Genomic DNA, 26,405 nt, shown 5'->3' with positions numbered 1-26,405 from the left:
CACACACAAATAACGGCCAGCAGATAAATAATGAATGCGAACCTGCACACACAAATAATGGCCAGCAGATGAATCTGAACTTGCACACGCAAATAACTGCCAGCAGATAAATAAATGCAAACTTGCATAGTTTCGGGCAGAGAGTTATGGACTTGCAAACATTAGAGCAAGCAGAGAGTTATGGACTTGTAGAATAAACAGAAATGAATGTGAACTTGCACAGTTACTGGCAGACAGTTATGAACTTGCACTTCTAAACATTAGAGCGGGCAGAGAGTTATGAACTTACAGACACAAATAACGGCCAGCAGATACATTCAAATAATGAATGCAAACTTGCACAGTTATGGGAAGAGAGTTACGGACTTGCACTTGCAAACAAAAGAGCAACACACACACACACACACACACACACACACACACACACACACACACACACACACACTTATGAACCTGCAGTCTTGCACAGTAATGACATTTGCTTTTAGATAACTACTACAATCGAACGTAAAGCCAGACAGTAGCTAATAAGAGCAGCACACAAATAATGCAATCAACCAGCCCAGCAGACCAATAAATACACACACTTAACTACTACAATGGATAATTCCACAGCCAGATTACTACAATGGTTGAACATCCAGACAGACAGCACAGCAGCCAATAAATAAACAACAACGGCCAGCAGATAAACATTAGAGACACACAAATAATGCAGAGACTTACAAACTTGCACAGTTATGGGCAGCAGATAAGACTTTGTCACACAGTTTTTAATACACAATTACAGGATTACTGGCAGCAGATAAACAATGCACAAAAGACTTAGAAACTACAGACTTTTGCACAGTTAAACAGTTCTTTCTTGACCAGAATAATGCACAGTTAAGGGCTGATAGAGAACAACTATTTTCTTACCTGTCCTGAAGGCTGGAACATGTGGGATGGACTCTGCAAAATTTAAAGTAAGCCGCTCGCCGTCACTGTTATAGTCCCTATTTCCCTCCGTGTCCAACAGGCAAAAGCTGATGTCATCTTACAAGCCCATGTAGGCTGATGATGTGCGGTGACATCAGCCAAACATTTAAAGTGGTAAAAAAAAAAAAAAAACAGACCGGGAAGTTCGTAAAGCACCCCAATATTTTGCCCTCAAAACTGGTAAATACCGAGGAATGTGGTATGGTTGAGAGGTATGCTAGTAGACAATATGTAGAATGTAAAAGTAAGTTAAAGCAACCAAGGGTGAGAGATCTTATCCCAAAATTAACTGAATTTTTAATACTATTAATACAACAAAACACAGTGGGGGACGGTCTCTTATACAAGTTATATAGAGGGGTGAGAAAGGAACAAAAAGTTGCAATGACAATTATTGGAACTATTTTACTCACATTAATAACATGCCTCCAGATGAAGATGATACAAAATCATTTTTAATATCTTCCAAAAAGACAACTTCTCTTAGATGGAAACTTTTTACTTGGAAATTTTTGCATAGATCTTTCTTCCCACCTCATAAAATTGAATTAATGTTTAAAAGAAAGTAGGTTTGTTGGAGATATAGACAGGAGCTTAAAGCAGATTGGCAACACATGTTCTTTGATTATGTTGTACTTACACCTTATAGGAATAACTAATATTTTTTACAGGCTTTATTTGGGGACAATTTTGTTTGATCTAAGTCACTGATTCTTTTTAATAGCCATATTGCTATTTGTGTTAAAAGAATGAAATACCCTCTTTTATAGTCCATTTTATCAATTGAGAGGAAAGTTATAACCAAGAATTGGAAGAATGAAGCTATACCCTCTTTCAAAGAATTCACAAATATTGCAACTGAAGTATGTATTCTGGAAATTATTACCATTAAATCAAAATCTACTAGAATCACCTCCTACTATAATATGTGGATACATTTCAAGAAACTGCTTGATAAACAAAAATAGCTATACTCATATCAATTGTAATGTATAGGATATTTTGAGAATCTTCATTGTTAGTAGACACTATTATAAATAACCAGACTACTACTAAGCAAAATTGTCAGCACAAGCCTTCTCCACTGAATCACAATTTAAATAACTAAGAAATAAAATAAAATAAAATAAAATATTTATTGCAGCCATAATACAAATGGATAACACAGGTTAAGTGCTTTCATCAAGACAACATCAAGCCTAACTTCATCAGACCCATCAATGCCTACAGGTGGCATTATTAAAAATAAATGAAACAGGAAATTGATACAAAGGAAATCCATCCCATCAATTAATACAATTAGGTTAACAACTGCAACATTATCAATTTAAAATATATGAAATCATTAAGATACATATCAAATTGAAAACAAATTAAAATGCAAACCAAATTTAATCATATGCCTTAAACTTTAAAATACTATGAAACTGAGATGTTCTCATTCAAACCAGGCAGGTCCATAGAATTGAGATGGAGATCCCATAACAACTGCTTGACTTCCAATAGAGTTTCTATCAGACTACCTCATGGGTTAGCAAAACTTTCTTTAGAGCTGCAAACTTAAATTCCCACAACACAAAGTGTGCTTATATAGAGCATTACTGGTATCATGATTTTTTATGTAGTTGTAATGTTCATAAATCATGTGTTTCAAAACATCATCAGTTTTGCCCACATAAAAAGGATTTACATGTGGAGCACACAACAATATAAAAAACAGGGGAAGAATTGCAATCTACCCCCTTTGAATTTAACAAAAATGCACTCTTTACCAGTCTTAGTACTCTTGGCTTCCAGGATGTAACAGCACTGTTTACAGCAACCACACTTCTTTATGCAGTTATTAACCTATGAGTTCACAAAAGACAGTGTTCAAAAATTTGTTTAATATTTCTGCCCGTTTTAAAAACAATTTTGGTAGATCACCCAAAAATGCCAAAATGTCCTGATTTGCCTGAAAAGCTGCCTGATACTCATCAATAATTCACCTAATGTCAGTAACAAATGGGTGGTACTTAGGAGAAGACACCTTGAGAAATCTGGAACTTGAATAGTCAATATGGAACCTTCAGCCTTTGTCAAAATACGATGAAACCTATCCAATCGACTGGCCAAAACCTTTTCCCTAATCTTCAAAATAAAGTCCACTGGATACACTATTTGCCTAAATATTTCTGTCAAACAATGCCCCACTTGTAAAAAGACCAAGTTACCTAAAACCATATAGGACAGTCTAAAACTGACCCTTGACCAAAGATTCCTTTTGATGTAGGGGATGTAAGCTGTTAAAATGAAGGTACACATTGGAAAAGGACTTCAGAAAATATTGGACTTAATTGCACCATCCTCAATATAAATTGTAATATCCAAATAACTAGCAGAATTATAAGAATATAAATGGATGAATTTTAGAAAGGGGTAGATTCATTGATGAACTTTTTAAAACTATGTAACTGATCCAACAAATCTCTCAAATAAAAAATAAATCATTCAGGTAGCAGACATAATTAGTCCTTATACTCTGAATTAAATAACACTTGCTGTTCCCATCACTGCATTATTAAATTTGCAAAAAAAGGGGACCCAAACAGCCCCCATAGCAGCACCTTGTTTCTGTCTGAAAAACTCCCCATTGAAACTCATAAAATTACATTTTAAAATAAACTCAATACATTTTAGCAAAATATCACATTCTGATGGGGAAAAGTTGCTTTTGAATCAATTTAAGCAGTTCGAGAATCAAGCCTTACCCTCATTAAAAGGAATGCAACCATAAAGATCTTGTACGTCAATACATACAAAGATCACATTCTCCCAATTGTGGAATGAAGGAAGTTGTCTTAAGAAATCCCACAAGTCCTTTAGGATATATTTATAACCACAGAGAATGTTTTTATCCTCTTATCCACAAAGGATGCTAATGGGAAAGTCATAGATTTTTTTGGCTGAAACTATTGGCCTCATGGGGGGCAGAAAGGTCCTTATGGATCTTTGGCAAGCTGAAGATAACAGGAATAAGAGGCTGGGAATGAACAAAAATTCAAAACAAGCACAAGTAATTAAATCATGTAATAGAAGTTCCTTGATATACAAATCTATCTTACAATAGGCAATATGTGTTTCATTAAGTGAAACCACCTCATACTTCAGAACTTCACTGTGTCAAACAATAAAGCCTGCATTCAGCTAAAAATAATTGTCCTTGTCCATGATTACAACACCCCCTCATCAGGTTTCATAACTCTAAGACTGCTGTTAGTAGAAAAAAAAACACCTCCCATTCATGTGGTTGCAAATTATAAAAATGCTGATGATGTTTCCTACTTGAGTAAAAAGAAATGAAAATCTCTCTCCTGCACAAATCTTCAAAAGCACTAGTAAGTGAATAACAGGGTGGAATAAAAGTGCTCTTTTACAAACAACATCTAATAAAGGACCCAGCTCAGGTGGTTGCTGTGCCAAGGCTGAATCATTACTTCTATTCCTAAAATAAATTGCTAAATTTAACTTGCGGACAAAAAGTTTTAATTCAAGAAGCAAATCAACCATATTGAAATAACCTGTTGGGATGAATGAAAATCCTTTTCCAAAGAGATCAAAATCAGCACCTTGTTCACACTGAGCTGAACGGAGTAGGGGCACACACCACGACTCTTATCTGTGATATATAACAATAAGTATCCATTTTTTTTTTTTGCTTATTTTTACTAGTTATTGCTTATGCTAACCATTTATAGCACTTTTTTATTGTTTGCTGCCTAATATTTTTACTGTATTTTATTGCTATAAACTAATCTGCACTATTGTACTGAAACTGTCTGCCTTACAGGGCCTGTTAAATCGCTTTTATTATTGTAACACTGTTTATAAAGCTTTTTAGATAGTTTCACTGTGTGAAAGGTATTAACTAGAAATTTTCTCTATCTGTTAAGCATCTGTTTGTTTGTTCTTATTTCCTGCCAGGGAGTGTATCATATAACTGATTTGTTTGCAGTCAAAAGCATTCTCTAGAGTCTCCCTGCTCCTTTATCTGCTTAAAACATTCATTTAGTGTCTCACTGCTGTTTTTCTGCTGTGATAAATATTTCTGTAGTGTTTTTCCTGCCTAAAATAGTGTAGCTAGTAGCTGTAGCATAGTCCCAGTTCAGATTTTCTGTCTCCGGGCCTATTTTTTTGTTTGCAGAGGTTGTTATGAGCACATGTTCCAGGTCTTCTTGAATTAGCAAAAGCCTTTCTTCACCTTAATGAGAGTATTGTGTTGATTGGCTGCTGGCTGGTAAAGGTTGGCTGGTCTAGGAATTGGAGTAAGCACTCTTTGGTCCTTCTGAGCTTTTTTTTAAGTTGTTTCAAGTTGTACCTTCTGGTAGTTAGGCCCTGCCTTTGAGAGGAATTCTGCTTATTCACACTGAGCTAAACGGAGAAGGGGCACTGACCACAACACTGATCTGTGATATATAACAATAAGTACCTGTTTTTTTTTTTTTTTTTTTTTTTGCTTATTTTTACTAGTTATTGCTTACTTTAACCATTTATAGCACATTTTTATTGTCTGCTGCCTACTATTTTTTTACTGTATTTTATTGCTATAAACTAATCTACACTATTGAACAGAAACTGTCTGCCTTGCAAGACCTGTGAAATCCCTTCTGTTGCTGTCACACTATTTGTAAAGCTTTTTTAGCTAGTTTCACTGTGTAAAAGGTATTAACTGGAAATTTTCTCTATTTGTTAAGCATCTGTTTGTTTGTTCTGATTTCCTGCCAAGGAGTGTATCATATATCTGATTTATTTGTGGTTAAAAGCATTCTCTAGAGTCACCTTGCTCCTTTATCTGTTTAAAACTTTCATTTAGTATATCACTGCTGTTTTTACTCCTGTGATAAACATTTCTTTAATGTCTTTCTGCCTAAAATAGTGAGACTAGTAGTTGTAGCATAGTTTCCCACCTTCCCTTCCTATTGTTTTTTTTTCTTATACTTGGTAGCTTTGAAGTTGCCCGCCCCTAATGTAAATTTGATCTGAGACACTCCTCCCAGTCCAGTGTCATTAGCTAATTCTACCTAATACAGAGAGAACATTTGTGAAGGCCAACCCCCTTTAGTTTCTTAAACTTGAATTATCTCCTTTCTCCCTTTCCACTTTACTAAAAAGTAAAAAAAAATGTACTTAGCTGCTTTTACAGTATCTGTGTTTCATCTTCCTACACTATCACTTCATCTTTGTTTTTCCTACTACTTGTTGTCTAAAGTGTTCAATTGCATCTTCTCTAATGGATTTATTACTGCTTGTTTTTAGCCTGTTTAAATATTAAGGGTTATTCTAAGCATCTTAGTTTTAGTTTAAGCACTTGGGCTTTAAGCCTACCTCTTAGCTTTCTCTGGTCTCTCTCCATCAGATCTTGACAAATATGGATGGAAAATTTCCTATGGTTTCTCCTGCCAGCATGGTTGATATGGGCATCTTGAGACAGTGTAGCAACTGCCTCATGTACACAGACAAGCATCTACTACTACCACCTAGGAACACAATTTGGGAGAGTTGCAATTACATAAAGAAGCTTGAGTCTATGGTCTCTCCCTCACAAGCCAGTATATCTGGCACTGAGAAGGTCATCAACATAATCGCTGCACATCAAACACCACTCACAGCTACACAACACTCACCCACACATGCGGAGGTTCTCAACAAAAACTAACCCAAACAAAGGAGACCTCAGAGGAAAAAACACATGAGAACTCCACAACCCTCCACACCACATACCATGCATAGTCCACATACCAGTGTCTCGCAACCACTAAGGCATAACCACAAACCCAACATATTAAGCATAGGAGACTCCATTGTGAGACACACAGATGTGCCTCTCACCAGGCTGGATAAGGAGAAAGTCACGGTTATTTGTTTGTCAGGTGCCAGAATCCAGCATATCACACACGCACTCAAGTCTCTTAACAACAGGTACTGTTATGACTCTGTCATAGTCCATGTTGGCATGAACGACTTGAGACTTACCTCCCTGGACTATATTAAGAGAGACATGATTGAGCTCTCTGAATATGTGTCCCAGGCAGGTATGTCCCTAGCCTTAAGCAGCATTCTACCATCACCCAGAATGACGGCTCAATAGAAACAGAAAATGATTGACTTTAACAATTGTCTTAGTTTCTGGTGTCATTCCAGTGGGATCCAGTGCCTAACAGCCTATGAAGATATGATTGACAGACCATGATGCTTTGCAAGAGATGGCCTGCATCTGTCTCACTTGGGCTTTTTAGGCTTCTGGCAAAGGCCCTTGCCTCCCTCATAGTACCTTTTTTAGGAAAAGTCATGAGGTTGATACTACCAACATAAAAATCTCAACACAATGCAAATTAAAGGCCATGCTGCTAAATGCTAGGAGTCTAAACATGAAACTTCACTCATTGCAAGCATTCTTAACCCAGGAAGATGTTGACATTTGTGCAGTCACAGAAACCTAGCTCAAAGCTGTGGAGAGTATCCCTGCCTTACCTCGTTACTCATCCTATCAGACATTCAGACCCCACTATCTGGGTAGCAAAGCCAAAGGAGGTATAGTTTCAATGTATATTAAAGACAAACACATACCTCCAACCTGGTCAAACAGTATGATGCACAGGAGACACTCCAGGTGGAGTTAACCATTGACAAGGCCCCTATTCAAATTATAACTCGCTACAGGCCCCCAGATTTGACTCAAGATTCCCACTCCACCTATCTGGACCTCTTCAAATCTATCAAGATTTAACCCTTTACCCTGATCTTGGATAATTTTAACCATCCAGCCATAGACTGGAAAAACTACTCATGCCAGAACACAAATGCCCAGAGATTCCTCAATTTTATCAATGCAAATGCCTTGGAACAGCTAGTCGATACCCCCATAACAGGGGATGTTATCTTGGACTTGATATTAACTATCATGAGTAACCACTGCAGCACCCCATATGGTATCATCCTCCCTGGTAAGATCTGACCATAAAGCAGTCACTTTCGAAGTCTCCATCTCCCATGACCCCCCTCTAGCTAGGGTCAAACAAAAAAACTTCTCCAAAGCTGATTACAACCTCCTGAGGGATGGGATAAACAGCTTTACAGCCACCCTCCCCCTCTGTAGGAACAGGCACCAATGTCCAAATGTACACCAAAGTACTATACAAGTATTTATATAGATGCATGGAATCAGGAAGACCTGACAGGACAAAATCAACCTCTGCAAGGAAGAGTAAACCTGTCTGGTGGACATCTGCAATAAATAAACAATATAATAAAAGGAAAAAAATGCTGTCAAGGACAAAGAAGGAGCAGGTGCTCAACTGGAAGCATTCTCTCCTTAGCCTGAACAAACAAATAAGAGCACTAGTGAAATCCTCTAAAGCCAACTTCGAGTCCAAATTGGCTACATCTACTAGAGACAGTCATAAAGCCTTCTTCAGATATGTCTGCAATCTCAAAGGAAGCACCCAGATCTGTTCAGAACTGGTGGTCAAGGACACCACATACACGAATGCTGTAGATATAGCCAATCTACTGGCTGACAGATTCAGCAAAAACTTTTCTCCTCTGTCCTCCCATCAGTAAATCAAGACAGCCCCAGTACCTGCCCCCACTCTTTATCTCTAGGGAACAGGTTATCACAGTCCTCTCAAAGGCAAAAAATACAGCCTCCATAGGACCTAATAACATCCCAGGCTGCATCCAACATGAACTCAGGCATGAACTTGCAGCACCATTAGGCACCATATTCAACCAAAGCCTGAGTACCAGCTTTGTCCCAGTCGAGTGGAGGACAGCCACTGTCATTCACTTACACAAAGGTGGAGCGTCCACCCATCAAGGAAATTATAGACCTATCGGCCTAACTAGCCTGATCTGCAAGGCCATGGAATAGATTATCATGGACCTCATTAACACGGACATTGGTAACCTCCAAACACTCGACATCACACAGTTTGGCTTTGTCAAGGGGAGGTCATGTCTGTTAAATCTGGTCAACTTCTTTGAGACAGTCACCATGGACAAGGGGAAGACAGTGCACACCACCTACCTTGACCTGGCCAAAGCCTTCGACACTATTACCCACTAAGGCATAGTAGATAAACTCTCTCAACTAGGCATCAATCCATATATTACCAGATAGGTAGCAAACTGGCTCACTGATAGAACCCATCTAATCAAAATAGAGGAAGCCACCTCAAACAGTAGGCCCAAAACGAGTTGTACCCAAGGGATCGGTCTTGGAGCCTCTGTTATTTGGGAAATACTTCTCTGAGGTGCAGGCCAAAACCAGTGGGCTATGGCTGACCAGGTTGCAAATGACTGCAAGCTGAACACAGTCATGAATTCCCCAAGTGATGTGGATGTCCTCCAAGAGGGACTGGTGCCAGAAACATGGCCTCAAGCTGAATGCCAAAAAAATGCATCATCATCCCCTTTGGGGAGAGAGACATCCCCACATATTATCACATTAATAACAACATCCTAAGTACAAAATCAGTAGTGAGGGGATTTGGGCACTCATGTTGATAGCCACCAGATGTTTGACCACCATGTTGTTTCCATTGTAAAGAAAGCTGTCTACATGGCCCACCTCATAAGTAAGGGTATCTCATCCAGGGACAAAGAGGTCATAAGATCCCTGTATTCTTCCCTTATAAGGCCAGTTATTGAGTACAATACCCCCTTTGGCATGTACCTCACAAAGCACATGCAGAAGCTGGAGAGACCACAGTGGTTCCTCACCAGGAGAATCCAGGACCTCAAACACCTACCCTACACAGATAGGATAAAAGCTCTGTCCCTCTACTCAGTTTCATACAGACTCCTCAGAGGTGACCTATGTCTGGCATACAAAGCAATCAAAGACCCTGCCTTGATGGGACTGCTGCATATCTGCAAGTCAAGATCCACTCAAGCAACCCATATGCGCAATCTCAACTTGGTCTGTGATATCAATAGGACTTGGTGGGACAGATTTGTGACCCAGAGACTCCCCCATCGGTGGAATAGACTTCCTCTCCACATCAAGCAGAGTCCTCATTATCCCCTTTTAAGTGCAACCTGAATAACTGGATGGGAAACAGAAAATACACTCCTGGGATTCCACCTGTGTCCATGCTGGACATGGACATTGCGTGCTGACTTGTCTAAACATGGGCTAAACTCTTGGCTAGGCTAATAAGGGCCTCAGGGCAAATAGCTTAGTAACCTCCTATCATCCTATGATCGTATGTAGTGCATAATTAGAAAAATTAAACACTTGAAAGCCATTTCTCATATAAATGCAAGAAAGTAGAAATACAGTATCAGTCCCAAAATTGTCCTGTCTCAATATTTCCGTCCACGTCCTCTGCTCCTGCCTCTGCCTCTGCCATTCCTCTGTCAGCAATTCAGAATCCTCTTCAGCATTTATTTATTGTATTTCCAAACCTCTAACCCAGACATAAGACTAACTAAATTTATCAATGACTCCAGGCTATGTTTTGCTGTTCAAGCAGCATTTGAAATTGTAATAATAAAACAAATGCTAAACCACAAGAATCGATGATACATTAAAATTTGCTTAAATGCAAAAAAAAGTGTAGCAGTCTTCTCTTTGCTAAACAGATATCAATAGCAGCTTACAGTATAGTCAGCAATCCATTCCAGACTGTTGCAGTCATCAGAGATCTCAACAGTTAATTAGACAACTCCTATTGTTAATCAACATGTAACAACAGTAGTCAGGAAAAAAAAAACTTCAGTCTACCCAATTAATTACTAAAGGTATCTCATCCAGATGAAAATAAGTTATCATTCCTCTATAATCAAATATAATGCCCTTTTTAGTATATATTTATCTCAACACATCATACAGCTAGAAAGATCCAGGAGGTTACCAACAAAGAAGTTCATTGGACTAAAGATTTTCAATTACAAAAACAGGCCTGAAGTTCTATCCTTATATGCTGCCTCTTATAAAATCATGTGGTAAATTATGTCTAGCAGTCAGAGCTGTTGAAGATCTCTTTAATCCTTGATCTCCAACAACCCCAAAAGCAACTGGCTTCACAGAGAATTAAGCTAATGAACCGTGTGATGTCCAGATAATATCCCACTGAACTGCCACCAAATGATATGACATCCCTTACTATCCTGAGACAGTAACTAAGGACCTTCATTCCTCACTACTGACTCCAAAGTGAGACTGTCACTTAAACAGGAGTAATATTTCACAATTTTCCCCTAATGGCACAACAGGAAAATGCTCTTTAGCCTTGGACTGGACTATATACTACTGTCCACCCCAAATATAACTCCTTATTACACACTTCAGAGGAATGTGTCCCAGTTAAAGACCTCAGATCACTCACACTTAAATAAATTAAATATCACACATCTCCCTCAAGCTTTGTAATATAGGGTCTGTAAGTTGAGCCTCTCTCAACTCTACATTTGTGACCCTTGCAAAGCTCCCCTTTCACAGGAACCATATTGACTTCTGACAGTTGTACCTCTATGTCAGTGTGAGTATTATCATTCACATCCATCCTTGCAGTCACCATGTCCAAGGGAACATCAGTACCTTTCAGCAGCTGTGGCTCACTTTCAGATGTACTGCTACAGGATAGCTCCTTCTCTGAAACAGCCACTACACTAGTTCCAGCTTCAGGTATGAGATCTGTCTGGGTCTCCCCCAGGCTACTGAACCTACATGCTTGTCTCCAAGCTTGACTGCATGTCACTGCATGTACACAAAGTTCATTCTCTATCAGGACATCTGCAGGAGTATCCTCAAACACACCTACCTGCATGATTCCTCTTCCACTCCCCCAGTCAAGATTAACCTTAGCCAAAGGAATATGGAATGGGTTCCCTCCCAAAACTTTGACTGGAGGGACTATCCAAGCAAGTACTGCTCTTCTCTAACCACTGCAGGCCTTACAATGGCTATATCAGATGCTGTGTCCCTCTTAGCAGTAACCTGTCTACCATCTTTTAAGATAGTATATACATTTTGGTGGTAGGTTGGCAGCCATGTTGTTTCCAAACAACTCACCACTGGCAGTTTGTCTTCACCATTTGCTGGCTCCCTCACCTTCTGTTTTTCACCTTACCTCAATGCACATTTGACTGGTATGTTTCCCCTCTGGTTACACTTCAAACATTTAATACCTAACTATGTGCTTGGGCTAGTAGTTTCCCCAGTTACTGGTGTACTCTGTTGGAGTGGTTTAGACTGCTCCCCCCCATGGGTTCTCTTTTGTCCATGTGCAACACTGTGTATCCTCTTCTTATGCATTGGTGCTCTACTTGTTAAGTAGAGATCCCCTTTTCTCCCCAACTCCTCCACAGAGTTACACTGTCTGCAAACCAGATTCTCATGTTATCAGGCAAAGTACTGTGGACATGTTCCCTCACCAAAAGTTCTGCCAGTCCCTCAAAAGTGGCGACCTGACACCCACTCGCCCATTTGTGAAAGTAAGTAATTAAATCATCAATATAATCATGTACACTTTCATCTGCCTTGTGTCTGTGTTCACAAAACTTTTTTTCTGTAAGCTTCAGGTGTTAGTTTAAAGTAATCTAGAAGACAGTTCTTAACTTTAACATAAGTCATACAGTCTATATCAGAAAATTTTGACCTGACATGAACAGCTTTAACATGGAGTAAGAGAGTCAGGAGCCAAACTCAGAGATCGTGGTCAACATCTCGTTTTCCTTGACTTCTAAAAATGTGGCCTCCAGTTCATACGGATGCTCTTTCTCCCTTTCCTCACCCTCCAATCATTTGGCTTCCAGTTCACATTAACACTGTTTCTCCCTAGCCTCCAATTCCAGTCTCATTAACTCTAGATGGATTTGCAGGTCCTCCAAAGAAAAGGGGGACTGTCCTGTCTCAGCAGGCTGCACATCTGCAATACTAAACTAGATATCCTCCAAATGGCCGGTCTAAGCTGAAACTACAACTAAGGCTGAAATCATTGCTTTCTTAGTCAGGTTTGATGCACCAGCCCTTCAAACTCCTTGGCCAACTGGTTCTTTGTCAGCTTACTATAGTCTACTGCTGACAGCTTTGCCTGCTATCCCTGACTAACTACAAATAAATAAAACTGTGGTGAACTGAGATTCTGTATGTTTACTATGTGGCTGTTTAGAGTACACACACTTGTGACAACTACCCACAGGCTACTGAAGTCCAATTAAAAATCCCACACTGTTGGAACCAATTAATGTGACATCCAGTTAATATCCCACCAGACTGCCACCAATTAATGTGACATCCCTTACTTTCCTCGGTCAGTAACTAAGGAGCTTCAATTCTCATTACTGACTCCAATGTGAGACTGTCCCTTAAACAAGGGTAATGTTTCACATTTTTTCCCTAAGAGCACAACAGGAACACACTCTATAGCCTGGGACTAGACTGTATACTTCTGTCCCCCAAAATATAACTCCTTATTACACACTTCAGATCAATGTACCCCAGTTTAAGACATCTGATACACTCACACTTAAATAAATTAAATCTCTCACATCCAAACATTTCTGGAAAATGTTGCCACAGATTTCCATCTGTGTCCCTTCCCCCAAATAATACGATAATTCTGCCATCAATCAGAGTGTCTTTGTGCCCTTCTAAAGGGGTGTCCAATTATGAAAATTAAATTAAAACAAATAGTAGCAAATGACCTAAGCAGCCAGGCTTTCAGAGTGACCTAAGAAGTTATAAAGTCAAGCATAAGCACTCTCAAATCACTAAAGAAAAACACTGATTGTCCAGCCACAATGTAAATTAATAAAAAATATTTAATATTGAGCAACATGATTAAACACTATAAAACAGTAATTCCTAATTAAAAAAAAAACAGAGCTTAATCACCAAGAAAATGAAATCAATATTGTAGGATTGTGATCCAACATTCAGAAAAACTTAACTGATCTAGCAGATTAGTTATAATTTTCTAGCTAACTAAAGAAGAATGTCCCTGATCTAAACTAATTTACTACAACAGAGCAAAGGCAGGCTTACAGTTCTTGGTAAGTTCTTTTTTTGGGTATCCCTTGCACAATTCACCTGACAACTCTAACTGACAACTGATAACTGTTTTCAGCAGGGTCTTTTATAGACTGGCCTGTCAGCTGTTTTAGCACAAATTTTTATTTCATCATTTTATATTCAGCCAACAGCTGCTTTCTAAAGTTCCTTCCTGTCTTTCAGCTTCTGACAGTAACATAGCAACTGTCAGCATTCCAATGACATTATCTGCTGATCAGCTGAATCTGAGCCAGTTTGCCTTTAGAATCTCTCTTCACAACCATGCAGTTAGAAATGTAAAAGGACACTGCTTAAGTCTTTACAACATTATGTTCAAACAGAATATATATATAAAATAAATCAGCATGCAAGAACTTATTAACAATATCATAGCTAGTCATGCTGGCATAAAAATGCACAGGCTAATCTGAAATTATATACAGAACTTCAGACTGGCATGCTAGCACAGAAGGCAGTGTCTATTTTCTAAACAACTTGAATGTCCATCAAAAATAAATAATATAGGCTTGAAGGACATCTTTATTACTCATCATTTACCTATTACTTGAAAAGTCTTTCATTAAATATAAGAGAGGTTAATGGCCTCACTCCATGTAAGGCAATCCCTGATGTTTGGATGGGCATATACAAATTATTCCTGGACCTTACTTGATTTGTTCTCCTGAAGACTGAAATGTGTCCTTTGAGAGTGGGTATTAGCAAGGAAATTAGAGACAGTGGACAAACTCTGCTTAGAAAACTCTAAATATTAATTACTCTGTAAAGTATTGGTATCATTAGCATGTAACACTGATGGGTAGATGCACTACAAGTGTGATCCAGCATATGGATATAGAATGGTAGTTCATAGGCCTTAGGTAAGTCAAGGCCTAAGTGGGTCACTGCCTACTCACTTTATTGCTCTTTTGGGTACAGGCTATTCACTCAAAAAGGAGAATGATAGACTGTCAAAGTGTCAGCAGTTGCCTTGCCAATATATTCACTGTCGGTGTGCTGTTGCATCTTCACACAACATAAACTCAGTGTTCTTGCACAGCAGATGGCATTGCCATGACAGTGGACACAGAAAATGTGGGTGCCTCCAAAGTGTCATGAGTGTCACTGGGAGCATCCTGTATTCTCACAACATTATCCTTGGTTGTGAGGAATGTTTATACATTTGCAGGAAATCTGGAGTCTGTGTCAATAACACAGCTGAAATGCTCTGAATGCTACTAATTTTATCCATGCAGCCATGGCTGTAATACAAGCAAACATGGACTACAGTTAAAGTAATGAAATATGAAATATATATTTCTTTATTACATTATAACTCATTACACATCATAATACAATAGGAATATAGATTCACTTCTCTGCTATAATTCTATATGTATAACTTCTGAAGGCCAACATATGCTCACACGAAGTGCTCCCTCAGGTCATCTGCTGTGATAGTATAACAATACTACTTCTGCATAAGAAAATTCACTTGCCTGCTTCCGTAATACCATTTGGATGAGCAGTGTGAAGTTGATTTGCTGAATGTTCTGCATATGAAATTGTCATAATTAGGTACTTCAGTAAATTGCTTACAAATATTGCTGTAGTTAATACTAATTAATCCAACCATTGCAAAAACATAGGTGCTTTTTTTGGGGGGGGTGAAACACTCACCATAATGCTTATTTCTGAAAATGTGCATGTTGGGACATGACCATCCAGTAAGTTCATGGATAATTTGTTCTCCGTTAAATGTGTTGATAGTGTGCACCATGCACGGTGGTAGACTACGTCTGCCACTGCATGTGGTTAAAAATGTCCATAACACTGCAGTGGTGGGACAGCATTGTGCAGTCATGATACACCATAGTATTTACCCATCAGACAGTGGCCTTGCATCATTAGACCTATGGATGGTGCACTCCATTACATTCCAAAGGAGTCAGCCTATGTAATCTTAGGGCTTAGAAGAGAATTACATTTTCCTTATTGTAAACATTGTTAAGGTGTAATCTTTATTTATATCATATGGATATTTTCATCATCTTCACACTGTGCAGCAAATCACTCCAGCATCTGACTGAGATCATATTTACTTATAGTTAATGTGACATCATTGTCTACAAGCAACAAAGGTACGCTATTCATCTACCAGAATCTATACTCTTCAGACCTTGTTATCCTGTCAATAAAAATTACAAACAGGAGGATTTATAGGAGTTGCACCGACTTTGAATGTATCTATCTTAATACATACCAAGAATACACACACACACACACGCACACACACACACACACACACACACACACACACACACACACACACACACACACACACACACACACATGCGCATATCTTTCTTTTTAAATGCAGAGACAGAATGGCACACACTATTAGCACTGGTGCCTCATACTTTTCACTTATGCTCTACAAGGTAGTTCAGGGTATATGGTCATATACTTTTTCCATATCCACAAACCATATGTACACAATGATAGTAAACTGCTGTGTACCTATAAAATCTAAGCAAAGACAAAAAGAGGATCTATTATTCCATGACCAGAACAGAATCCTCATTCTTCATCCTGAATAAGAGGCTTAACTATTAGATGTCATCTCCTTTCCAGCACCATACCATATACTTCCCCAAGAAGGATGGGTCCATCTCCTAAGCTTGTGTTGTAATCCCCCTATGCATCTGGGGATCTGGAGAACATGACGATCATTATAAGCTTTGAGGGTTTAGATGATCTGTACTGTATTTTGTGTCTTAATTTTGAAAGATAATTACTTGTTAACTTTCTTTTTTTACTGCTATCCAGAAAAGTCACATATGCATTCCCTCAATATTGTGTGGGAGAATGGATAAAACTGGTGACATTATTTTTTCATTTATGCACACACATGCTGAAATTGCCTCAAAGATCCATTGGTGTTAGTCTGTACTCTCACTGCATTGCCAAATTATGGAATAGTATTCCAGAATCAATCAGACTTTCAACCCACTACTATTTCTTCAAATATAGATTGAAAGAACATCTAACCAATAATTGGATCTGCCCATGTTCTACTCCATCTTAGTACTTATTTCTATTCCCTTTTCCCCTGTCTTAATGTGCTTTCTATTAATGTATCCTTCTTCTTTTCCTGCATTACCTACCCTCTAGCCTCCTTTCAATAAATTTACTACAAAATACTCTAGCCAGAAAGTGTATTTAGTGTATCCCATCTTGTTACTTATTCTGTCATATAGTCTTCATGCATTATAAGAATTTCTCTTGTACCTTGTATATAATGTGTGTTCAACTTATTGCTTCCTTATTATTATATCCAGAAATTTTAATGCTGCTTTTTATGTGTATAGAATGTCCTAACCACATTGTTTATTTTTTACTGTATTCCACAAACTGTACTTTTGTGTTATTATCTTAGTCTTTGTAACCAATGTCGATTTGTAATTTTGTTTAATATGCACTCTGGAACTTTCTTCCCAGGCCTCCATTGAAAATGGGCTCATACACAGTTGGACTTTCCTGGTAAACAACTGTGAAATAAAATAAATAAATAAATAAATAAAATAAAATAAAATCAATGAAGAGTCACTACAAAAAAGCTAAACTTTACCTCAGAACAAGAGGTTAAAGACATTCACAGGGTACTCCATTCATAAAGATATACACAGACTACCTAAACCCCATTCAGTAACAACTTAGACAATGAAGCCATTTGAAGTCAATGTGAAATATTACAGCAACATAATAAAAAGAAAAAATGGTTAAATGTAATGTTTTAGATGGTTGAACTGGCTTATGCAATACATTATATATCTTCCAGTGTAGCAAATTATTCCCTGACTTGTGCAGCAGAAAATTAGATTTATTGTCAATGACAAAGAAAGATTTATTGTATCATACATCAGACCATCATGTATTCCATGTATATTTATTTGCAATAACACACCTGACCTTAATGATGTAATAATCTCATGTATCCAATTAAATGTTGTATGTGTTTTTATTTAAGTACATCTCATGTGCATCAACAACACATTCATCATTGATCTATACAATAGTATACATGTTATTAAATTCTAAACTAGTCTGGAAACCTACCATAAAACTCTGTTTCAGCCACAAGTGGAAAAAAAAGAAAAAATTCCCAATTAAAAAAAAAGCTGTTCTCATTAAAATGTATCTCCTAAACCCAAATCCGATGTTACTTTTGAAAAGTTTGCTAAAACCTAATAAAATACATTAAAATGGTTGCAATTAGACTATTAGAAAATGGCATAAATACATTAAAATGGTCACAGTCTATCTGAAAATGGCATTTCTGACATGTCATCAAATTCTGCATAATAAAAAAAATAAACAAAAATGTGCTTTCCCTTTTCACATTTCAGTAATCTGTTATCATTAATGCCTTTTTTTCTTTGCATATAAATAAACTAAGAGAACATTGTTATCAGACAAGCTACTTTTTCTTCAAAACATTGCATATATCCCACTTTGTACTCAATCCTATTACCTGACAAACTGATAACTGTGCATTTACTGATAGCGTTTGAAAACAATGATATCCACAAGTTGTCCAGTTCTTTTGGTTGCTGTCTTGCCTTTACACTTTTCTCTGTTATACTGACTTCTCTGTAATACATAACATCTCATGTATCATAGATATCCAGAAAATAATCTTATAGTCACACTTTATAATTTTAGGCATTTTGATCTGACATGTAAGAATGGTTAACATGCTAGATAGTTACCCACTGATAAAAATACATTATTAAAATTATATACCCCTGGATTTACGAAGCCTTTTATACTGTGCAGGATTAGTTTAATAGCTATTTTTGGCAATATGGCTGACATGCGATCCAGGAACGAGCTCCCAGAAGTACACATGAACTCTTAGGCTAATCCTGCACGGACCGAGCTCCTGTATGAAAATTACCCTCATTTGCAGGTGAAAATCATGCAAATGAGGGTAATATGTGATCCAGGAAGCTAGCAGCCGTCCATGCAGGACGCGTGCAGTGTGCAGAAATGCACTTGGTTAGTAACCGAGTTCAGTTCTGTAATCTACAAAATGCAGCTATGACAGCTCCAAATAAAGGCTGCATATTATTGAGGAAGCATGCCAATGTCCAAGTAGAAGGCCATTGGCATTGCAAAATGTAAAAAAAATAAAATAAACAACTTTTAATTTTCTTTTCGCCGAGGTCGCTTGGTTAAGCATAGGGCAGCGATGGGTAAACGGGATCGGAGGAAATTAATAAAATAAACCTAAAATAAGCATTCTAACTGAAATCAATATTCTGCCATGCGAGTCAATGGCAGTCAGAAGACAACCTGGCCAGTGAGTAATGGTTGCTAAGAGGGAGGCTCAGTGTGGGATATGTAACTATGCATTAGCAGGCAATCCTATGCAAATGAGGAAAGGGTTAGTGAATCCCAGATTTTTCCAAGCTGTGAGGCAGGTCCCAAGAGTGTAAGAGTATAAATAGCTGGGTGCAAGACTAGGATATAGGTGACTTCATGGGGGGGGGGTGTCAGGCATACTGTAAGTGGATTGGAGAACTGTGGATCGGGATTACTCCTAGCATAGCACAGCTAAGCTAGGGGTGTGTCTAAACCTGCCCAGCACTCTTTACAAAGCATAAGCGGGTGTGTGCGCCACACACCGGGTTGTACAGGAAGAAAAAGGAAGTTAAACCAGGAAAAAGCAGCTCTGTGCACATTTGAGCACTCCATTTGCACGGTGCACACACGGGCCTAAACAGGGAGGCAATGGGAAGGGAAAACAGCAGTAGGAAGGTAATCAAGGAGAACTAGCTGACCTGCCAGGTGAAATGTATCAGAATCAGCTAATCACAGAGGAAGCAGACCAGCCGAGCCCAGAACACCACTATAAACCAAGCAAACACCTACTCCCCCGTTTTTTCCACACTCTACACCACTGGTGTATACAAGCGGAGAAATTTTAAAACCAAACCTACAAAATGAGAAGGGCTGCAACAGGCAACATAGAACAACATGTGCAAGAGGCAGAAGGTGGTGAGGATGTCAATGCTGCTGAACAACCCACAGTGAGGAGACAGAGAAGAGTGTACAGACCCAGGGTAACCTATCAGGGGCTACATGAGCTGGTGACAGTGGAACACTATTGGATGGACAGAGACCTTCTACAGCAAATCGTTGAGCTGTGCAAGCTACACCTGACACACAACACTGGCCGAGGGGAACCCATCCCAGTGGATACCAAGGTATGAGAGGGCCTAGGTATACTAGCCACAGGTACCTCCCAAACTACAACTGGGGATAACATGGGCATCTCACAGGCATCAGCATCCAGAGTATTCCACCAGTTCCTGAATGCCATGTCAGCACACGCCAGTGAGCACGTATATTTCCTCAACACACGTGAGGTGTTGACCCTCAGTATGCGTCTTTTCCACCAAATAGCTATCTACCGTGGGGTAGTTGGTGCTATAGACTGCATGCACTTATGCATCAAAGCACCACCCGGTGAGGAGGGTAGGGCCTACATCAACCACAGTGGCATCCCCTCCATCAACCACCAGGTTGTATGTGATGCCCAGGGCATTATACTGAATGTGGGTGCTGGCTGCCCTGGAAGCTATGATGATTCACACATATGGCAACTGATGCAGCTGTACCACAGATTTGCTGATGTGGACATCCCCTATGGCTACCTAGTGGCGGATGCTGGGTACTCACTGGAGCCGTGGCTGATGACACCCATCAGAAATGTACACACACCTGAGCAACAACTCCATAATGATGCACATGCATAGGCCAGACATATAATAGAGCGTGTGTTTGGGATGCTCAGGTCACAGTTCTGGTGTCTGGACACATCCGGTGGAGCCCTGCAGTCCTCAACAGCTACATGTACCCAAATAGTAATGGCATGTGCTATGCTACACAATATGATCCTGCAGAAACAGCTGCAGCAGGGACAGCATAGGGCAGGGCCACACAGCCCCCCACCAATGCCAAGGCCTGTGCAGGTACAGAGTGATTCAGAGGAGGAACAACCTGAGCCTGCTCCAGTAAGCAGAAGGGGGCATGCCCAGTATGGCTTGGCCTTGGCAAAGAGGCAAAGCATAGCATATGCACTGACACAGTAGGGCCCCAGGGAATGACACCTCTCTCTGACTCAGACAGTAAAAGGGATGCCAAACATGACATTACCTGTGCCCAACCATGTAAAGGGAGTGTACTATGTGCCTCCAACATAGGCAGCCCTCCAGCACCATCCTCAAGTCTGGCACACCCTGAAGGTAAGTCAATAAACCTACCAAATGTCAAATAGAGTAGAATGTGTTTTTACCTGTAGCTATGGTATGGATGTGAACATGCAAGGGAATTGAGTGGCCGGATGTAAAGGCAGCAGAGAGTAGACACCCATAGTGGCAGCATGAGATCTGTAACACATACTGGAGTCACCATAGTAGACAGTACTACACAGGGTGACAAAACCAACTGCAAGAAATGGCCTGAGTGACAGGGGTGTACATAAGAGCCACACATACCAGTCAGGAAGGATCACATACCCAGCAACAGTCTCAGCCAGCAGGACAGGTGAAGACAAACACAAGCAAATGCTGTACTATGGCCTCCAAATGTGCTCTATGGTTAAACCCTCCCCCAGGCCTACACAGACAGACTGCAGCAGGCCAGGCAGTTGGTTGTAGGTTGTGAAGGCTAGGAAGTCAGACACTAATATGCAGGTAAACAAAGCTAGGATCTGTACTACACTGGTAAGCCCTAGCCAGCAGGATAAGTAAGACTACAGACTGAAATGGAGTACCTGACTTACCAGTAAAGTCCTAGCAAATGTGTACATGTGTCAGGTGCACCCCACCCCATCCAATGTACACATAAAGTAACAGTCAGGTGTGACCCCCCCCACTCCTGTGTAGATCAGTAGAAACAGTCAGGTCCCCCCCCCCACTAAGCAGAAATGTAGCAACAGTCAATGGCAAATGACCGATTACTACCCTGCAACACAGCATGCTACCTGTTGGTGTACAACAAAAGGTCAGCACCACAGTACAAACAACCTTGGCATGGTCCAAACATGCAACACAGATGCCCATACTGGGCATGCTCACACACTTAGAAGAATGAGGGTCATGTCAGTCAACAACATACTGAGAGGTCATACTGGGCATGCTCACACACTTAAACACATGAAGGTCATGTCTGCAAACACCAGTGGGCCAGACATATCTGGAAGTTGCAGTTCTCAATGTGAATACATGTCAGTATGCACTACTCCTGCCTTGTACACACAATGGATAGGAATGCAGACAAATATGTAAGGACGACACATTATAATAAGCCACAGGTGCATGGGCAGAGATGTGTGGAAGAGGATGACCGTGACAAGGAGCCATGCGGGTCTGTCCCAACTAGCACACAGCCTAAGGGCCCCCAACACATGAGGTGCAGATACAACCCACTGTGGATACTAGCCACCAGTACCTGTCAGCATTACAGACTATGTGGTGTACGTGCTAGCTGTGCAACAAGACTGTACAAGGAAGCAGCCATCTAGTAGCTGTATACACAAACCTGTGACATATGACCCCGTGTGTGCCCAGATGTAGCATGTTAACCCCTACATGAATGGGGTATGGCCCATGCACACACTTCCCTCCCCATAGCAGTAGTATGACAAGCCTGCTGAGGTAATCCAATGTGAATTACACCTTTGGGAGAGCTATAGCTCAGTAAAATGCATGGCACGTCCCATAATTGCGTACTGCTGGAGTGGCAGAGTAGTTAGGTAGTAGTACCAACCCCAGAGCTGTCAATTGTGTGAGTGTGTTCCTGTGTGTGCCTGTCTGCCTCTGACTGTGTAGTGTGAAATGCTTGTTAGGCTACTTACACTCCATGCAATACATATATGCCACATTGGCAAGGCTGCTGAATTCACTCACCTGGAAGTACACCTCTGGGAATGTAATAGCCCCGTAATTGCTGTGGCACGTCCTGTAATTGCTGTAGTGTGATAAACTAGTTAGGTAGGTGTTCAAACCCCAGTCCTGGTAACTGTGTGTGTTTGTGTGTGAGTCAGTGTGTGTCTGTGTCTGACAGGGTAGAGAGCAATGCCTTTTAGGCTACTCACACTCCATACAATACAAATACACTACTTTGCCAAGGCTGCTGATGTCACTCATCTAGAAGTACACCTCTGGGAAATTGATAGACCAGTAATTGACGTGGTATGTCCTGTAACAGCTGTAGTGTGATAAACTAGTTAGGTAGGTGTTCGAACCCCAGCCCTGGGAACTGTGTGTGTGTGTGTCTGACTGGGTAGAAAGCAATGCTTTTTATGCTACTCACAATACAATACAAATACACTACTTTGCCAAGGCTGCTGATGTCACTCATCTAGAAGTACACCTTTGGGAAATTGATAGCCCAGTAATTGCTGTGGCGTGTCCTGTAACTGTGTACTGCAGTAGTGTGATAAACTAGTTAGGAAGGTGTTTGAACCCCAGCCCTGGCAACTGTGCGTGTCTCTGACTGGGTAGACCGCAATGCTTTTTATGCTACTCACACTTCATACAACACAAATACACTACATTGCCAAGGCTACTGATCTCACTCATCTAGAAGTACACCTCTGGGAAACTGATAGCCCAGTAATTGCCGTAGCATGTTCTGTAACTGCTTACTACTGTAGTGTGATTTTAGAACGGTGGTAGTGTTCCATCTCCTTCCATGCCAGTTCCGGATGGGTTGTGTGTGTCTCAGTGTCTGTGTATGGAGCAATGCATTATAGGCTACTCACTCACAGTACATTACAAATGCCATACTTTGGTAGTCCTGCTAATGTCATTAATTGTGAAATATACTTTTGGGGAAGATGAACTTCAGTAATGTCCATGATACGTTATATAACTCCGTTGTGCTGTAGTGTAGTAAACCTGCTAGGTAGAGTTTTACTCCCAGACATGACAGGTGTGTGTGTGTGTGTGTGTGTGTGTGTGTGTGTGTGTGTGTGTGTGTGTGTGTGTGTGTGTTTGTAATTCATATCCTGTGTGGAGGTGGTGGTGAGTCTGTGGGCAATGTGAAGGGGGTTTTGCTAATTTCATTTATGGTGGCCCTACTATATATCACAATGTCAACCATACAGGAATAATAGATGTAAATGGCTGAGAGGCTGGGGTGCAAAGCCATACCCATACATGTGACATCAAGGCCTGCCAATCACAGTTAGCAACCTCACTGTGCATTCACATGTCACTCACAATGGACATACCATGCTTGACAACATGGCCTGTATGGACAGATGACACTGACATCAGGAAATTCTGTTAGCATGCTATAAATGTGGGTGCAGAGTAAATGTGCTGACCAGTACCACTCCCTGCCACACATGTGCAAGACTGGCACATCTGATGATAAGTTGTGTTCACAGCATGGGCCAGACACCCCATGTACAGTTCCACCTGTCACTGTACATGCATGTGGGAGGTGTGCACATCCTAGACACCATCTAAGTCATGGACTAGGGAACACATGCATGGCAAGTAATGCATAGCACTGGCCACACACAATAGTCACCCAGGTGCCTGCAAGACAGGTGCAATACCCACCTGTGTGGACAAATGCAGAAGCTACAGTCATGTGCCACAATGCAGACCATAGTCATGTGGGCTGATGCCAAGGTATACCCATTGCCTATCCTTATATAGCCTGCTGGCACTGTTGGCCACCACACACCTGTGCAGACATGCACCCATGCATGTCTGAACTGTACCCTGTGTGTTCGTGTGTGTGATGTATGGTGCGTATGTCCAAATCCACATGCACTACTCCCCTCAAGGCACAGTGAAGCATGCCGCCTTATGTCTGACACCCCCTCATACTCACTGCCCATACAACGTCCATATCACCCATGTGGTGCATGTGTTCCCTGCACATTGATGTGTTGTGGCAATCCCACTAGTGACGGGTTGCACTCCTGGCCCTGCCAAGTGTGTTAATGTGTGTGCGTCCCAGTGTGAGTGTGCCTGTGCTGACGCTGGCACCTGTTCATGCAGACAGGCATGTGTACGTCACCTATGGTATATTTACTGTATCCCTGTTGCAGATGTCACTCGCCATCACATATATATTCTGAGTGCTCCCCACCAGAAAACCCATGTGGCGCATCCAATAACAGCATTGGACTGTGATAGCACTACATAGCTGTCGGGTGTTTGTTACCCTGTGCTGGAAGGTGTGTGACAAAAACATGCGTCGGTTTTACCCTCCCACCCATCCCTGACATGTATTTGCCTCTGTCTGCCTCCCCCACTCTCTCTCTGGTGGATTTGGAGGCCCACACCTATATTGCTTAGGCAGCAGCATGTGTATTTAACGTGATGCTCATGATCAGCTGATGGCCTCTGCACGAATTGCAGGCCTTCCCTAGCCAATTGCATGTGGAACAGGTGTGGTAACATTCCCATAGCCAATTGCATGGAAACGCACTCCATTACCTGGGAACATCTTGGTGGTGTTGGCCCTTGTCTGTCACCGTGAGCAGGAGCTAGAACTGTCATTTGGAAAACAGCATTTCAGATGGGTTGGGGATTTACCTCTAACAACATACACTGTGGAAGAGGGCAACAAACAGGAGGGGGATGTGCCTGACCTGACTATGAACTGTAAGTGCTGCTATACTGCATATGGAGTAATGTTGGCTTAACAGTGTTTGTCTGGATATGCCTGTCGTACATGTCACAATACCTGCCATGTCAGTTCCATGTATATCAGGAATCCCCATCTGCAGGCTCATCTACAAACTGGGCAGTGTTGTGCCTTTGGTGTCATGTGTTAGCCATGATGCATCTATCTGTGGAATGCAGAAGGTACTGTGAGGATTGCAGTCTGTTGATGGTGAAGGCCATGACAGTTACTGTCCAGATATTCCTCATTGGACATATGTTGCAACAAATCCTATTACAATGGTAGATTAATAAGGGTATCACAGCAACATGTCTATACTGGCCCTGCGTATGTGCTGTCAGCCACACCTCTGTCAATCTTTGTACATATGTCATGCATGAAGTGGTGCATATGTGCTGTACACCGTAAATTGGGTCAACATATTTGATAACATGCCAGTGATATATCAGAGTACTACACATGTCATGTACAGTAGAGGTTACACTTAACGCCATGCCATGGAAGTCCTGTGGATGTTTGTACAGTACTTAGGTCTGTGTAGGGATGGTGAATGTCAGCAGTATGTGTATTGTTAATATGTACTATGGCCTGTCTACAGACTGTGGTATATGTCATTGGTCTAGCTCCCCTTCTATCTGTTGTTACATGCTGCCCCACTATATGGTACCGTATT

This window comes from Protopterus annectens, chromosome 5.part0 (genome assembly GCF_019279795.1).
Source record: "Protopterus annectens isolate FY-2018-M chromosome 5.part0, PAN1.0, whole genome shotgun sequence".
NCBI classification, from domain to species: domain Eukaryota; kingdom Metazoa; phylum Chordata; order Ceratodontiformes; family Protopteridae; genus Protopterus; species Protopterus annectens.
The sequence above is the reverse complement of the archived record's forward strand: the minus strand, read 5'-3'. Positions refer to the sequence as shown.